Source organism: Populus nigra, chromosome 16, assembly GCF_951802175.1.
Source record: "Populus nigra chromosome 16, ddPopNigr1.1, whole genome shotgun sequence".
NCBI lineage: Eukaryota > Viridiplantae > Streptophyta > Magnoliopsida > Malpighiales > Salicaceae > Populus > Populus nigra.
The window spans coordinates 2,680,086-2,691,435 of record NC_084867.1 but is presented as its reverse complement, the minus strand read 5'-3'; positions in this window follow the sequence as shown (position 1 = coordinate 2,691,435).

Sequence of the window (11,350 nt, the reverse complement as noted above, 5' to 3'; positions counted from 1 at the left end):
CCTCATCGATAGGTATTGCAATGATAGTAATTTTTTTTATCATGTTATAAGGAAGAAAACAATTCACAAAACAATCTAGGGAAGTTCTTATAATTCAGAACAGTGTTGGGAAGCCTATGGAATTGGAGGAACAATAGCAGCGCGTGGGTCTCATGCACCACTGCCACTAGTGCCGTATGAACCCATATGTTGTCTACAATAAAGTAAAAAATAGGTGGATTTGGTAGATCTCTTATTCCTCTTCACGTATGTAGCGATGATGTCATACACCATAACTTGTAAAACAAAGAAAAGCACATAAACAATTGCTTTTAATTTTGTTTCTCTTTTTTCTTAGACTTGATTCTCTCTTCCTCTCAGTTTTAATTCTTCTTTAGGTGGTTGTAACCGAAAGGAGAAATTAGTGAGGAGGAAGAGGCTAGCATGGGAAGGCTATTATCTAATATTGTTGCCGCTAGTCGAGAGGGAAAGGGGTTGTTTGGATGTTATTATAGCTTCTGATGGTGGTTAGAGAGAAGAGAGATCGTCAACTGTGTGGTGGTGCCTGGTTTTAATGGATTTGTGATAAGGTTGTTGGGTAGCTTCGACACTAATGGCATCTGTAGGTGGCCAGAATATGGGCTATTTCTTTCTACCAATATGAGAGCTATTATCGATGGAAAAGGTAGAATGGTTTCTTTTCTTGGTGGCATTATCGTGGTCAGTCATTGTGCTGTTGTTGAGGAGATATTAGTGAAGATGGGGGTTTAATGTGCAGGTGATAGTGACAACGAAGAAAAGGGGGTCATTTTTGCTCTCATTTGAATGTCTGGCAGTAGAGATTCAAAATTAGGTTTAAGATTTTTATGAGTCTCTCGACTAGAGGTTGAAGGATGCTGGTAATGGTGGAGTGTTTGTTGGGTTTTCTGGTATTGGTTAGTGGACAAGAGACAGACTATAGGGAGGGTGAGTAATTGGTAGAAGATGGGAGAGATTGGAGAAGGGTTGCTATTTTTTTTATGGCAGCTACTTAAGTATAAATGTGGGCTAGGGTTTTGTGTATGGGATATTTAGAGAGAAAAATGTGGAGGAATATTTTTTAGCTTTTTTGTATTTGAATGTTTTTTATCTCCCCTACCCTTTCCTTATATGAGATAACCACGTATTTATAAGCAAATTGATTTGTCATTTTCCTCCTAAATTCCTGGTTTCGAAAACTCTTTGGTCCCTCATTTTTTTCCTTTATATTTTGGTCTTTTTATACAATTTTTTTTTAATTTTTCTTATTTTTCTCATTCAAATTTATTATTTTTCTCATTCAAATTTCTTATTTTTTGTATTTTAATTTTTTTTTTTAAAAGGCAACATCAACTCGATGAAAAAAAAAACAATAATTTTGAAATAACGCATTAAAAGTTGAACGTGTTGAAAAGAAATTTGAATTCTTTTTAGAAGACGTAGAAAAATTACCCAAATACATTAAGAACATATTTCTTTTTATTTTTTTTTTGTATTTTGAAAATATTTAGAAAAAAACAGTCAAAATTTGGGTTATGAAAGTTGCCATCTCTTTACAATATTTACAATAGAAAGTCTCGTAAGAGATTTTAGATAGTAAACTTGTAAAGAAGAAAAGATAAAAGGTTATGGATTTACCATATCAAGAAAAAGTTAATCCTTCCAAAATTTTGAGATAATCATAGATACCTCAGAGATTGATGGATCTTTAACGAAATTTTTAGAAGTAAAGGCTAGAAAGCGCACTCGGAAGAAAAGAGATAGGGCTAAAAAGCGTACTCAAAAAGAAAAAGATAGGGTTTGCTGGTGCACTATCTTCTTGTGGGCTAGAAAACGCACTCGGAAGAAAAAAAGATAGGGTTAGAAAGCACATTATCTTGTTGTGAGGGCTAAAAAGCACACTATTAGTGGAAAGGTTTATTGGTATCAATCTGGCCTCCAAGTTGCTCAGCTTAAATCCTTTAGCCCACTCGGGTTTGGCCCATGTGATCAATGTATTTGATCATCTTTTTGTTAAATCAACCCGCTCGGGTTATGCCCATGTAATCAGTGTATTTGGTTGCCTATTTGTCGCATTGCCTAAACCTTTAGGCAATAAAAGAAGATCTGCTCACTTAACCATTTTTTGAGAAGTGACAAACGCTTTTAGCCATAATGTTGCCCCTGATTGGATGATGCACTCCAATTTATGGTATTCTTGCACCATTGCTTGCTTATTTTGATGGAGAAGTGATGCTCTATTACTCTCACTTTATGAAGGGGTTCATCAAATCATATGTTATTAATGATTGTTGTAAGTTGCTCTAAACTGATGCATTCATCTGATAACATTTTTAAGGTATCATAGTCATTCTTACATCATTGCCCACTCACTTTAATGGAGAAGCAGGACTCCATTACTCTTACTTTTTGAAAGAGTTCATCAAATCATCTATTGTCAATGATTATGGTAAATTGCCCCCCAAGTGTAGCATTACTCTCAACTGCTGATAGAATTTGTCAAATCATAGATTGCCCTTAAGCAACATTATCCTCAGCTGATTTAATTATGCTCATTCTTATGCTTATCATCAAGAGGCATTTGTCATCACTATATGTTATTCATACTTTTGATGGATTTTACATAATCATTATTTGATTATGTGCTTCTTTGCCTCCCTAACTAATCTAGATATTGTTTGTTATCCTTCTCAAGATCCACTACATTGCCCCCTGACTACTTGACTTCTTAAGGATGACTTATAAAAAGTGTCAATGTCATTTTTTTCAAGGACCTTACATACTCGGTTGATGACCTTTTTGTTTGAAAATCTTTCTTGTTTTAGAATCAATCACAAATTTCAAGAATCATGTTTATTCAAGTCTAATTATGGAAATGAAATCAGAGAGACATAAATTTTGAAAGTATTCTTGAATTTTAAACTTATTTGGTTGAAGACTCAAAACACACCATTCAACGCTAAGAGATATTTTATTGATGATTGACAAGGTATGGATTGAGAAAGAAATATTACTTTAAAGTTAGGGTTGTTCTTGGCTCAAATGATTTTTTTGCATTTTGAAAACAGAAATTTAACTGATGTAAGCTTAAAATTTTTTTATTTTGAATTTCTTACAATTCCCAAAGGTTTAATATCTCTTTGAAAAAAGATGATTTGGTCTGGTGAAGGTGCAAGATGAGATAATCTTCTACTTTTTTAGGCTTCAAAGCAAGAGGCTCGAGTAAAAAGTTGAGATTTTGTTGACAAAATTTGTCTCTTTTTGAGCATTTATTTATTAGTAGGAATAATAACGAGTAGCTTTTATTTGTAATGTCATGATTCTTATGAAAAAGTTTTGCATTTTGAGAATGTCATTTATTGGTCCCTTGATTAGAAAAGACTTTTAAAGACACGCAATGAGGCTATGACTTTTGACTATGAAAGAAAAAGATTTGTAGTCTTAAAAAGTGTTTCAAGGTTTTAAAGATCTAGGATCATTGTCATTATGTCTTTCAATCTTTTTTTTTATTTCTTTGATTTTCCTTTTTGATTGCTTTGGTGGGGCATTTTTATTTTGTTTTGACCTTGACTTAGTCATTGTTTTTTATTTATTTAAGAATTTCCCCCAACATCTGGATTTCTCGGGTGCTTTGGCTTTTCATAACCTCTTTTTGGTTCTGATCTTTAAATTTTTGTTTGCCCTCTAGTGTGGGGTATGATCTTAGTTTGGATCGATATTTGACTGTTGAAATTTTTATTTGCCTCTTAGTGTGAGGTGTAATCCTATTGAGTTTTTTTTACAAATAAAAACTTATTCAAGCTTAAATAGTCCATAAAGGATATACTTTAGAATGTGAAGGGATAACAAAGATGACCTTTCATCATTTCAAGCACAAGCGATTAGAACTGATAAATGTTTTCCTCGTTCAGTGTAATAGTTTGGAATTTTTGCATAACGACTTATGTTTTTATGAATCAATGACTAGAAAATCAAACTACATGCAATTATGCATATAACTAAAACATGGCCCAAGAGACATAGGGTGTGAGCTTTTTATGCATTTTTTATTTTTTATATCTTGGTTCAAATTTATATGGTCATCTCAAAATAAGAATTGCTTGAATGATTCGTTCGCCACTTTAGAAAAAAATGTCTAAACACTATTTCTAGGATTATTTTGACAAAAGGGTTTTTACAAAACTTATATGGTCAAAATACTTTGAAAGTCAGTTTTATGAGTTTCAAAAAGGTAGCAATTGCCTCTTAACATCTTGCATTACGCAACTTAGGGTTCGAACATTGTTGCCATTATATTTATCCAATTATGGACAATAATATAATGCCAAGTTATTACTTTCACAAAAACATCTTTTAATTTCAAAACAGAGACTAAAAAGGCTTTTCATTAAAATATGTAATGTAACCCCAAAGCTAAAATGTTGAATAGTAAAGTTTGGCAAATGTCACACTCTTTATTAGGTCAAATTTCTCAATGACATTTGTGTCTTGTCATTGTTTACCAACCATTTCTTGTGCTCATGATGATCTAATGACAATATGATAGATGACATTATCATTCACAAACTCAACTTGTCCTTTTCTTCCCAGCTTTCGGACTTAATACCTGAAATTCTTGCAACTTTTGATTGAATGGGCGAGGATTCCATCATGATTTTCACATTTCTCATTTGGATTGTACCACCTAGAGAATGATGATCTTATGGTATCTAATGGATGTCTAGTGTTCAAGAGATGTTGGTAAATACCTTAAAGTGGTAAAGGTATGTTAATCTTTGGCAGTGACATTTGAGTAGCCAATGATATAGTGAGATCCAATCGAACCAGATTCCCAATCTGAGAGCCATTCCCCATGTTGCTACCCAAATTTTGACCCATATTTTGATAAATTTTCAAATAAAATAATAAATAAAATAATAATAATAAGGGTTTACATGTGGCGATAACATAAAGCATCAAGGCTAATATCAAGGAAGCAATATGTCAAGGAGATAATTACTGAATCATATATAATTATTGCAATATAAAATACCATAGATATATGATTTGATTCGTGCTGGTTATGGAAAATAATCAATGCAATATAAAATACTATATATGGGATTTGTTGGTGATGGTTATAGAAGACAATCTCTGCAATAATTATTGCATTATTTCCTTAAATAACACACATGTAGAGATTTTCTATATAAATGAATCAAGGCTAATATCAAGGAAGCAATATGTCAAGGAGATAATTATGAATCATATATAATTACTACAATATAAAATACCATATATATATATATATATATATATATATATATATATATATATGATTTGATTCGTGCTTGGTTATGGAAAATAATCATACCATAGATATATGATTTGATTCGTGCTGGTTATGGAAAATAATCACTGCAATATAAAATACCATATATATAGGATTTGTTGGTGCTGGTTATAGAAAACAATCTCTGCAATAATTATTGTAATATTTCCTTGAATAGCACGTGTAGAGATTTTCTATATAAATAAACCTCCAGCCATAATAATGGGGAGAAAAAAAATATTGAGAATGGGGTAATTTTTCAGAAAAGAGAGAAAACACAAAGAAAAACCTAAACCTATCCTCTCTAACAAAGAAGCCGTAGCCCTCCCCCCTTCTCATCTTTTTAAAAAAACGAAGCAGCCACCCCCTGATTTTAAAAAGAAAACAGAGATCTCTCTCTCTCTGGCCGGACACTGTCCCCTCTCCCTCTCATCAACATAGACCTTTTGCCCTGCTGGTCTCCGCTCACTCTGCTCTCTTGAGGACATGGCGTCCCTGAGCATTTTAAGTTAGTTGGCTTTTAAATGGGTTTTTATGAGTTGTTTTAAGTTTTTTTTGTAAATCTTACAATATATATGATGGCTTGCTATTTTTTATCGTAATGTTTGCGTTAAATTGCGATGCTTGTGATTTGGACCAAATACAAAAAATGTTTTTTTGTGTGTTGCATACGGCCAATACCCTAACATGTTTTGAATATTTTTCTTATATACAAAAAATACTTGAAGTTTTGAAAATGTGTTTTCGCATGGATTTCTTAAACACAACAAAAATTATTTTCTTGCATTTCTGGATTTTACAACATGTTTGTAAAACTCCAAAGGGTATTGGCCAATATTCCAAAAAATACAAAAAATCTTATTTTGGGGGGAATTCATCTATTATTCACCGTTAATGTTTGGATAAAGAAATCCCAAAGGGATGAATATCCAAAATATTATTGGGAATAACTTGTTATTATTCACCTTTAATGTTTGGATAAAGAAATCCTTAAAGGACGAATATCCAAAATATTATTGGAAATAATTTGTTATTATTCACTGTTAATATTTGGATAAAGAGACCCGAAGTGGTAAATATCCAAAATAATTTTCTAGGAATAATAAATCCACACATATTCTTGAAAGAAGCCTTGATTATAATCGAGGACATTTCAATTTTTTACTCCAGGTTTACGAGCCGTGAGAGTATAAAACACTAAGAAAAAATAGGTTTTTTTAAAGCGCTCTAAATTTCCTTAGATTTCTATTTTTTTTGTCTTTCCTCCTTGCGATTTACGAGTCGCAAACTCTTGAAAAACTAAGGGGAAAATGAGCTTTTAAAGCACATGGAACTTCCTTGGATTTCTATCTTAATAAATTTAGTTTGAATCAAACCTAGAAAAACTGATGGGATTAGAAAACACCAACACTATAGCAATTATAAAGCAAACCAAACACCAAGCAGCTTGCCTTAGGTAGGGCGTACTAGGGGTGCTAATACCTTCCCTTTACGCAACCAGTCCCTTGCTTTAGAATCTCTGAAAGACCAGTTAGGTTTCCTAGTGACCATAATACTAGGTGGCGACTCCCCTTATTCAATAAAACAAAAGACCCCGGAACCAATCGAGGATCGCCGCGACCCGATCGCGAGGGTTCGACACCCCATATCGGATTCTATCATGACTTTAAAATTCACAGTACCTACTTCAATAGCTTGTCCAATCCTTTCAGCCACAACCACTAGGTCAGTAAAGTGTGGGGCTACACTTGTAATCAGGAACTCAAAGCAAGGTGTTTTAAGCAATCTGACCATCTCCCTTTCTAGTAGTGTAAGACCCATCTGAATAACTACACCAAACCACCTATGGGTATATTCTCGGATAAATTCCCTATCACCTATTTCCATACCTTGTAGGCTAGATCTTTGTGGAACAAAGTTTATGTTGTACTTATTTTACTTGATGAAAGGATCTATAAGGTCTTTCCACTTATAGGTTTTTCATATTGTCCAATCTTGTGTACTAGCTTAACGTTGCCCAACTCAGACTATCCTGAAAGAAGTATTAACAATTTTTTATCATACACTACTTTTGTCATTTTGTTGCAATGAGACTTGAGGTGAGTGATAAGACATTGAGTTTGAGCACACAAAACTTTGGTACAACCACAATTGGGACTAGAAACATCTCAATGGCTTGAACAGGATCATACAAGTCCACTCCTTCGATAACCTTTATTTTGGCTTCCAACACTATTATTATGCCATGATCAATGTCCTCAAAGGATTTTATCTTTTGGGACTCATTAACGAATGCATCTACAACTACTGAAGCCAGTGAAGGTATGGTTGACTGTACAAATATTGTATTACACCAAGATTCTTAACTTTGTCTACCCATCATTTCTCTAGGCTGAATTGTTACAAAGTCACATGCCAATTAGATGGGCATCCACTTAGAGTGTTTGCTCAAGCAAGTTAGTGATATGGGTCATGTTAATCATTAGGGAATCTTGCTCCTCTTTGAATTGGGCATTACATTAAACGCATTCTTCATCTTTTATGTTTCTTCGTCGCAATCAAGTGTTGTAAACTTTACGGATTCAAGCTTTTTGGGGACCTATATTTCAACTTGTGTATGTTCATATGACATTTAAACATGAATGCATGTATGCTTATGAATACAAGTGTATGTACGAGTATATTGAATATGAATTAACCTATTCAAATGGCTAGTTAATGACTACTTTGTTGAACACAAGCAAACATCTGTAGTCCAGTTAATTTGAAAAGATCTTATAAATATAAGTGTATAAACGCGTACATTGAATATGGAGAGTAAATGCTCAAATCTTTGAAAAGATCTTATGAATACAAGTGTATGTACGAGTATATTGAATATGAATTAACCTATTCAAATCAATGACTATTTTGTTGAACATGGGCAAAAATCTATAGTCTGATTAATTTGAAAAGATCTTTTCGAAGTCCTCATCTCAGTTAAATCTCATACATATTGGAGAGTACAAAAAGGTGGATCTGAGTCATTTTCATTCAAAAAAGATAAAATGGTTTTTATGTGTAGCAATTTCTCGGTCGTGGTCTTTGGGCAACTCCCCCCAACTAGTTACATCATCTTAGATTCTTGTTTGTATTCAGAAAAATTCACAGTCTTAGCTAAGAAAATCCTACGGAGTTCAGGATTATTGATTGGGTTAGCCTTGATGAAAAATGATTTATCAAGGAGTCCATATCCTAAGGGAAGGTTCTAAGCCACTATATGAAGGGTAGGCTTACTGCCTAGTCTTAAAAGGATCTATAATCTGCCTAGTGACCACCTTTCATGAATAAAGTATAGGGGTTTACAAGGAATGGTTGGGGCATAGTATGACCTCCATTACCAAGTAAATGCTCAACTCATAATATGACTTTTCACGAATCTAAACCCTGACTGAAAGTCATGAGGCAAACCGCCACTCCCCACCTAATCTAGAATCGAGTTTATTTGAAAAATTCAAATGCATGAAGACATTAATCCATACTCGATGTACTTATGCATGAGCCGTACGTAAATAAAATACATGCTAAAATTAAATGATACAGACCAATAAAAATAAACAAGCACAAGCAATCAACCAAACAAAGCTTAGTCCAACCAGATAAATTCCCTAGTGGAGTTGTCATCTTGTTGTGATGTGCACAGTGTTGAATGACGGGTAAGCCTCATGGAAATGAGGTGTGTTTTGGGTTTAATTATAAATTTATGATTTGATGAAGTTACCACCTAATATCATGGTCACTAGAAAACCTATGGTTTGCGAGAGCCTGGGTAAGGAGACTAGTTGTTCAAAGTGAAGGCACATTATCCCCAATAGACACATTACCCCAATAAGATAAGCTGCATTATTGATTGATTGTTTTTCTTGGTCATGTTTCTATCTGTTGGTCTTGCCTAAGGTTCTAGGTGAATCTCCCTTCGTGATGAAGTCTCTATCTTATTCGATTAAATTCTAACCATTCTAAAGTCCAACTTTTAGCATCACAATTATTTGCTAGATACAACTTATTCCTAACATTTATTCTTATTAATTCATTTCATTTCATACCATGAGTATACGTTATGTTGCAAAATTTCTACCTCAAATATTAATTAAACAAGCTAATTTTTATGCTTTTTTGGAAATTTTGGCAAAATCCTAATGGATGATCATAAATTGGTTATGATTGTTGTTACTCATTTTTGGACCCTGCGTGCTGGAGACGGTGTATACCTCTTTTGAACTGAGTGTAGTAGTTTAACTCATGTTTGTTGGAAGATTGACAAAAGTAGAGAAATAAGTATTTTTTTCAAAACCCTGTTTGAGCTATTTTCTGCTCTCTTTATCCTTCCCCTTTGTTGCCAAAATCGTCAGGTTTTCTTAGATTAATCAGGAGTCTTCATAATGCTAAATTCGTTCCTTCTTTATCTGGTCTTTAACGTTGGATAAATCCCTCAGAATTTACACTAAAAAAAACTGGTTCTGCTGTTGTTGCAATTTTTTTGTTCCAACTTAGGCTCTGATTCTGACTTGGTTTCGTACGTTATCTGACCATCCTAGCTATATTCTGTCACTCATGACATATTGAAAAATTGACCTACACCTTTATTGGGTCCTAGGGATCACTGTTTTTAGGGCAGACTCTCAGTCAGATTTGGATACTTGGCATTGTCAGATCAAGAAAACCTCAGATTCTTGCCGGATTCTGTTATCTAAAACGATTTTATCTCACTTTGAATCGTTCATAAAAGTTGTAGTCCGGGACACGTAGATGAATTTGAGCTTTTGAATTACTTGATTTCGATATCAGAAGCTCAAGATATTCCTGTTTGAAATCTAGCGTGAAAACATAGAATCCTGCCGCGAGAAGGTTTCCAGCCGAGTTTGGTTGCAATTCTGTTATTCAAAATGAATTTATCTCACTTCAAATCCTTCATCAAAGTTGTAGTCCAAGACACATAGATGAATTTGAGCTTTCGAATCACTTGATTTCGATATCAGAAGCTCAAAATATTGTCGTTTGAATTTCTAGTGTGAAAGCAGGGATTCCTGTCGCAAGAAGGATTTTTGCCCAAGTTTGCAGGGACACAATTGCAAGATGCTTAAAGTTTGAAGACCAATTGCACGCCAAATAAATTTTTTTTTGGATCAAGGACTAAATGGAAAAGGTGCTAAAATAAGGAAGTTGATTGAAGATAAAATTAGAAAGAAATTTTGCCGGATGAAAAAATTGAAAAATAGAGATTCGATCAAAAAAGGAAAATAGAGGAGCTGATCACGTTTTGCTCTCATTTTTATGATTGTCATTTTGAGAACAACCCCTCCCCCGTTTGATTTCTTTCCTGCACGAACCTTCCCGACTGAGTTCTTTTCTTTTTTCTTTACAAATTCCTGCCATTTTCCTTTATCATCACGCTTGATTTTTAGAGCTGCAACCACGTTTTTATTGTCTCATTTTAAAAGGAGTAGCTATGCTTCATGGTCCCAGCTATGAAAGGAAAGAAAGGAGCCGCATCATCCTCTATACTGTAAAGAAATCATTGATGATCGAGAATGAGAATCAAAATATTTTGGTTTCCTATTTTTGCTCACCCGATATTACACCCTAGAGTTAATGTAATATTTATTTCCTAAATAAAGCCATGTATAGGCTATATAGAAGCCTCGGCTACTGACCTAAAGGGGGGGATAACAAAAGAAAGACAAGAAAAACACAAGAGAGGCAGGCAGTAAAAAAAAAACACAGAAAATAGAAGGAGTTTCTTTCCTTCATCCTTGCGTTGTTGTGAGATCAAGAGGGCAGGCTGTAGAAGAGGAGGAGAGAAAACGAACGAAAAACAAAAGAAGGGAAGCCAGGCAGAAAAAGAAAGGAGAGAACAGAGAAAAACAAGAAAAGAAGACAAGAAGAAACGAGAGAGAGGCAGGGCAGAGAAAGCCATAAGAACGACACTGTCGAAAGCAAGGAAAACACAGAGGCAAGGGCGACAACTCCACCAGCACAACATGCCTTCATTGCCATCATCTT